The sequence below is a fragment of the Schistocerca serialis genome, unplaced genomic scaffold (assembly GCF_023864345.2).
Source record: "Schistocerca serialis cubense isolate TAMUIC-IGC-003099 unplaced genomic scaffold, iqSchSeri2.2 HiC_scaffold_1217, whole genome shotgun sequence".
Taxonomy (NCBI): Eukaryota; Metazoa; Arthropoda; class Insecta; order Orthoptera; family Acrididae; genus Schistocerca; species Schistocerca serialis.
This window is the reverse complement of record NW_026047422.1, coordinates 112,999-120,000: the sequence shown is the minus strand read 5'-3', so window position 1 is coordinate 120,000 and position 7,002 is coordinate 112,999.

The following is a 7,002-nucleotide window of genomic DNA, read 5'->3' as shown; positions in this document are numbered from 1 at the left end:
AATAAAAGCGTCCCTTCCATCTCTGGTCGGGACTCTGTTTTTTTTTTTTTTTTTTTTTTTTTTTTTTAAAAAAAAAAAAAAAAATTCTTTATTCAATACATTACATTATACATGATAACCCACCACCTAACTACATTAGTGGGTCCTAGTATGATACAAATTAGATGCAGCAATGTTATTCTACACTTCAGGTAATATTATTGTTATTATTATTTCTAATATTTACTCTAATTTTTACCGCTATAGGGCTCTAAGCATTAATCTACGGGGAACTACATGCTACCTGCAGCGTTACAAGTTGTGCCAGAGCTACTATAAACCTACTAGTTGTTAGCCAGGCCCAGTGAGCTAATCCCAGTGGGCGTGCCCCTGGCACTGGGCTGGCTCTTGACTTGGTGTCGCTGCAGAGTATATTAAGGTGTTATCCTATCATCTACTTCTAACTTAATTTAACTAAGTGTCAAAATCGGTGTGCGTCATAGTCCGGTATTTATGTACACCCCTCCCTCCTAGTCCAGGGCAAGGCGGATTCCGGCCGTGAGGCGGCTGGCCAGTCCCTGCCCGGCGGTACAGTAAGGGTGCACTAGTCGATGTCGGTGTGATTTTTGTCTTTAATGGTGGTTGTTGTCCCTTAAAAAGTTCTTAAGTATCTTTTTGGATATTTCATCTGTAAGTTTATTTAAGATGTCAAAGGTGATTTCACGCCTTAACAAGTGGTACGTGTCGTTATTTGGTAGCTGTTGTCTTAGCTCTTGGGCTACATCATCGAAGAGGTGGCACTCATACACCACATGTTCTGGGGTGCCCTGCACTGCACCACAGTCACACGCTGGTGTAGCCTGCTTCCCAAACCTACATAGGTATGTTGGATATGGTCCATGTCCAGTAAGAAAGTGCAGCATTCCTCTCGTTGGTGTAAAGAATGTGAGTTTTATTCTTTCTTCTATGTCCGGTAGCAGCTCATAGGTTCTTCGACCTGTATCTTCATTATTCCACTGATCTTGCCATAGTTCTAACCCTCTCTTTTTAATGGTGTACTTATCCCCCGCATAGACCCCAAGTACTTCCCTGATTTTGTCCCTATTCTCCTTTTGTACCCAATACCAGGCAGCCTGTTCACGTATTTTTATATCTAATGGACAGATTCCCATTAACACTAATAGTGCTCCCCCCGGTGTTGTCCTATAGGCCCCTGCTGAACGTAGAAGCATATTCCGCTGCACTCTTCTTACTGCCATGGCAGGCATGACCCTCGTGAGTCTGTGTGCCCAGACTCCTGATCCGTATCCTATTATTGAGGTCAGGATGCTGTTGTGATATAACCTAATTAAATTTGGTGGGAGGTGAAACCGCTTGTGACCAATTCCAATAAGATTGTTTAATAAAACCAATGATTTTTGTGATACGGTGTCAATATGTGATGCAAAGCTCCACCTCTCATCGATGATTACACCCAGGTATCGGGCCTCGCGGCGCCGAAGAACTGGTATACCATTAATTCTAACCGTCGGGTTCCTGACCAATTGGCCTTTGAGAAGTAGGTAAGTGGACTTATTGGGTGCTATCGTCATTTTGCTTCTGTGGCACCATGATGTAAGAACAGTTAGGGCTCTTTCCACTTTCGGCTCTAATTCCTCGCGGCTTCGGCCGCCGACCAGCAGGAGGAGGTCGTCAGCGTATGCTATGACCTCTAGCACATCGTCACAGTTCTTGAGATCTTCAAGTAAAGGCTCCATGTTAATGTCCCAAAAGAGAGGTCCCAGGACAGAGCCCTGAGGACATCCTTTGGTGACAATCTTCCTGACTATGCCGCTAGGGGCCGATAGCCAGACCTCCCTGTCTGCACAATAGCTCCTCAGACACCCATATAGCGGCCCTGGACAGTTCTTCTCCCGCAAGCAGGAAAAGAGTGAGGGCCACCACAGGTTGTCGAAGGCGCCACTGATGTCTACCATGATGCCGACGACATACTTGTGCGGGGTGGAGCCACAGACCTCGGCAGCCAGGGCGATTGCGTCAGACGCAGAACACCCAGACCGAAAGCCGAATTGTCTGTCACTCATCCCGCACAGCATGCGGTGTGCTGTCAGTCTGTTCGCTAGTAGCCTCTCAAAAAGTTTGCCCAGTACGTCCAGCAAGCAGATAGGTCTATAAGATTTGATTTCTGTAGGATCTTTGTCTGGACTCTTTTTAATGATAATTACATTGGCTTTTTTCCATATTTCTGGGAATTTCCCGAGTTTCAAGCACTCGTTATACAACTTAGTGAGAGGAGCTACGAGCTGGGGGGCAAGGAATTGCACCACTTCCGCAGTAATGCCGTCCGGGCCAGGAGCTTTCCCTCTTTTGAGGGCCTTGATCTGGGCAGCGACCTCCTCCTCAGAGAAGGGGTAGACTCTGATGTTATTAGTATAGTCCCTTTGATTTTCTCTCCTTATCCTTTTTTGTTCTTCACTCTCATTTTCCTCCACATCGTCAGGCAACAGAACCCGGAGGAGGGCCTCAGCAGTTTCCTGCCAAGTGCCCGTCATCCGGTCCCCGTCCCTGACGGTGGATAGCACCATTGGTGATCTTATCTTTTCGCGTACTAATTTATATGGGACTCCCCATGGGTCTATAGCCAATTGGCTTTTTACATAACTTTCCCAGCTTCTAAGTCTGACTGCCCTTAACTCCTGTTGGAATTGTTCTTTACTTTCACGATAGATCTGAAGCCATCTTTGTTTTTCCCTCCAGACGACACTCCGCTGGTAGTACCTCCTTGCTCTCCTCACAGCCTGGCGCATCTGTCCCAGTTCGACCGACCATGGTGTGGGGGTGGCCGCTACGGCTCTCCTCCTGGTTGGTATGGCTGCCCGCACCGCTGTGGTGATCGCCTGCACCAGTCCTTCGGCGCATCCTTCCACGTTTCCGTCACCCTCCAGCAATGTCGGAATGTTGCACTCCTCAGCGAGACGGTCCCAGTTAGCCTTGTTGTAATTAAGCTGCAGCTCCCACCCCATGTCCCAGTGGCACTCCCTTTCCCCAATGGTAAATGTTATTAAATTATGATCACTGGTGGTTGCTTTGTCCCACACTTTCCATTTGTCGACCTTTGTAGCCAGGTTTGGTGTTATTAGCGTAACGTCAATATTTGTACCTTCTCCCCCTCCGCCAGTATACGTGGGGGGGTTCCCTTGTTGGTTGGCAACCACCAGTTGTAATGCCATGATTGTTTCCTCGGCTTTTAGCCCCCGATCATCGTGCGTGCCACTGAACCATAGGGGGGACTTTGCATTTATGTCCGCCGTCACAATCAATCTTCGTCCCTGCAATGCCGTGGTGACTTGTGTAAGTATTTCTAGAAATTCCTCTATTCCTCTTCCATATTGGAAGTATATATTACAGATGTAGATCACTCCCGCAGGTGTTTGAAGTTCCACGACATTGCAGTGTTCGCCAGAGAATTGTGCAAGGACTGTAGCTCTAAATGATTTGTTGATAATTATAATTGCAGCCTTTGGCTCTACGTTAGAGTGTATAATTTGCCAGTTGGCAGCCATGAATGGGATCCGCCCCGCCTGGGAGTACGGTTCCTGTAAGCAGAGTACATCTAGACTCCTCTCTTCCACCACCCTCCGGAGTTCCTGCAGGACCAGTTTGCTATTATGGGTGTTTATCTGCCCTACATTTAGTTGGCTCACGTGGGAAGTATGTATGGATGTGTGATTCTGGCCATAATTTTGTCCAGTCGTGGGCTACTCTGCCATTGGTTATCACTGACTGATAATATAGATCATCCATGTCAAATTTTTCGTTTCTTCTTTCGAAGACCTTTTTAACTAGATCTCGCAGGGCTCCGAAGTCGGTGGGGAGATTCATTGTCTTGAGCTGAATTCTGTCAACAGCCTCCATTACTGGAAAGGTGACGTCTCTTCCATACTCGTGGCCGACACGTACCACATGTCTCAATGCTATTGTGAGGATTGCCGGCTCCTCTAGTCTTGATAACTGTAATGCGTGCTCCAGGTTGGGGTAAATTCTCTGGGGATCAATTCCCATTGCACCCCGAGATGGTGTGTCAGAAGATGGAATTGAGCTGCTTATTTCATTGTACTGGACATGTTTAGTGGATATTATTTCTTTACTGTGTGGTTGTGATTGTGAACTCCCAAGTATAGGATGCCAGTGTGGTCGGGTATGCTCTTGTTTCGACCCAGGTCCCCAGCAAGGAGGAGAGGGAACGTCTTCTTCACACGGGTCCGTTTGTATGCAAACATCTTTCATTATTGTCACCATAGATCGTGGTTGTGTAATTTTTTGTATAAATGCTTTGAATTTGTTTGCCCTCAGAGCGTCCCTCAGCCTCTTGCTGGGGGATTTCCTTTTTGGCTTCCTGAGTTCAATTACGGCCTCAGCCATAATCGATTCGAGAGATTAGTCTCTGTTCTAGCATCCTATACGTTGGGCAGTTTCTCCCAGTAGTGTTGCACGGTTTCTTTCCTCTCTTGGTACATGGAATGCAGGTTGCGCTTTTACTACAGTTTTTTCTGGTGTGGTCCTCAGCCCCGCACCTGGAGCAGGCCGGCTTCCTATCACAATGCTTGTGGACGTGGTCCAGATCGCCACAGTTGTGGCATCTAGGGACTACTAGGTAATCTCTAACATTGATGGCGTGAAATCCTATATATATTTTCCCCATAGCGGTAAGTTTTCTCCACATCTTGCCAGAGACCTCGGCGACGTGATGGACAACATCCCGTTCCCGAGGTCCCGTTTTAAAGCGCAGCTTGAATTCATTTTTAAAAGTTTCCCATTCTGTGTCGTCAAAATTTTGATTGTACATGGTTTCGTAGATGTCACTATCAGTTAAGGCCACAGGTACGTCGTACAGTATCACCAGAGGATTTCTTTTCCTGGGAGGTTCACATTTTATGGCCTTGTTTAGTTTGGTATTCTTTAATATTTTGTCCCTGTCCTCCTCCGTGGCAAGATCTACCACGACTACATTTTTTGTGGCCTTTACTTTATTGATTTTTATTTTATCTCTAGCCGGGTCAATAGTTGTAGTAAAAATTTCCTGAACCTTTTTGATAGTCTGACCAGGCAGGGGTCTCAGAAAGACTGCCGTGTCTGGTTTTTTAGAAATTTTTGCTATTGTTTCTTTCGTTGTTTGGGCTTTTGTAGCGGCTTGCGCCACCACTCCGGCCCATGTCTTGATAGGTTGCTGTCTCAATCTAGCGTTTTCTTTTTCAAGTTCTTCGAGACGCCCCTCGAGCTTCGCGTTTGCAATAGCCCAGGAAGCGAGCTCGTTCTTTATTGCCAGGACCGCAGCCTGGCTTATTTTGCCATTTTTGACACTAGAGTCTAATATTTGATTGATTCGACAGTGTCTGTCATAAACACTCTCATCTTCATGTCCCCCTTCCTCCTGCGAGGTAGGGACAGTAGACACACTCGCCCTCGAAATCGCACAAAGATCACTCGCCTCTTGGTCAGCCATGATTAGTTAGACGAGTGAAAAATTGGGAGCCCGTCTCTTGCCCCGGACCGGCTCCTCTGGCATGGGGGGGGACTTCTGCAGCTCGCCCACCAACCTCGCCCCTAGGTCAAGGGCACATCAGAGCTGCCAGGTTCAGCGCGCCGTTGCCAGCGCACTGGTCCTCGTCGAAGGCCCCGTCGTCGACGATTTCACACGACGCTCCTCGGCAAGTGCACCCCGCACTCCGGAGAGGCGGATGCACCCCTCGCCCTTCGCCGCCTACTAGCCCGAGTTTCCACCTGAAGGCCAAGGACCCACTCCTACTCAGGTGGCGGGTCGGTCCCCCAGTCGTTCGGCGGTCTGGGCCCATCTAACCTGGCCCAGGCGATGTCACCACCACCTGGGTTTGGCAGAACACGCCCCGGTTACCCAGGGGCGCGGCGAAGCACCCTTGCCGACTCGCGCCGTGATCCCACGCCGACAAACGAGGTCGCCGGCATGCAGAGCACCTGCTGGTCTGTGCCCTGCGAACAGAAAGGGACTGGTGTTCGGTCCCTGGACACAGCTCCCCCTGTGCCACGCACCCTTCGCTTTCGCATCGGGTTGGGTCGCAGCTCTCCCTTTTGTCGCAAGGCAGAAGCCAAGCTTAACATCTGGCACCACGGGAAGGCGGAAAGAGCCACTTGGGAAGGAGAGGCTATGTGAGACGCTTCACTTCCCCTGTGAGGACGGCCGCGGCACACCCGACTGGAAAGCGATACGCCCCAGTGCGAGCTTCCGTGCCCTACGGCGCGCCGGCAGCGGGCGGGCCCGCCCCGAAACGCGCCGTCAAACGACTGACCTCACGCCAGACTCTGTTTGCATGTATTAGCTCTAGAATTACCACAGTTATCCAAGTAACGTGGGTACGATCTAAGGAACCATAACTGATTTAATGAGCCATTCGCGGTTTCACCTTAATGCGGCTTGTACTGAGACATGCATGGCTTAATCTTTGAGACAAGCATATGACTACTGGCAGGATCAACCAGGGAGCTGCGTCAACTAGAGCTGAGCAGCCGGCCGCCCGGGAGTGTGTCCCGGGGGCCCGCGCGAACACGCAAGCGTCCGCTCAATTATTCTGCAAACAGGAGGAGGCTGAGCTCCCCTGCACAACACACCTCGAAACCCTCTCAGGTCCCGGCGGCGCGCAGCGCCGTCCTAAGTACTTGGTCGGGTTCGAGAGAGGCGCAATCGCCCGGAGTTAGGCGAGTAGACGCTTTAGGTGCGACCACCCGTGCTCCCAACTGAGCTTGCCGCTGCCGACAGAGGCCCGGGAGCGTGCTGTCGTGGCATTGCCGGCGGGAGACAACACGCGCCACCTACGGTGACCGGCAGCTCCAACGCCAGCGCCACAGAAGGACAAAAGCCCCACTTGGGTGCCGAAGCGAACTCTCCCAGCACAGCGCACGCGCCAACACGTCCGCACAGCTGCGATACAAACCACCTGCGAGAACCGCTGGGGCGACCGAGCAGCAGACGGCGTCGCGGCGCCGAGCGCC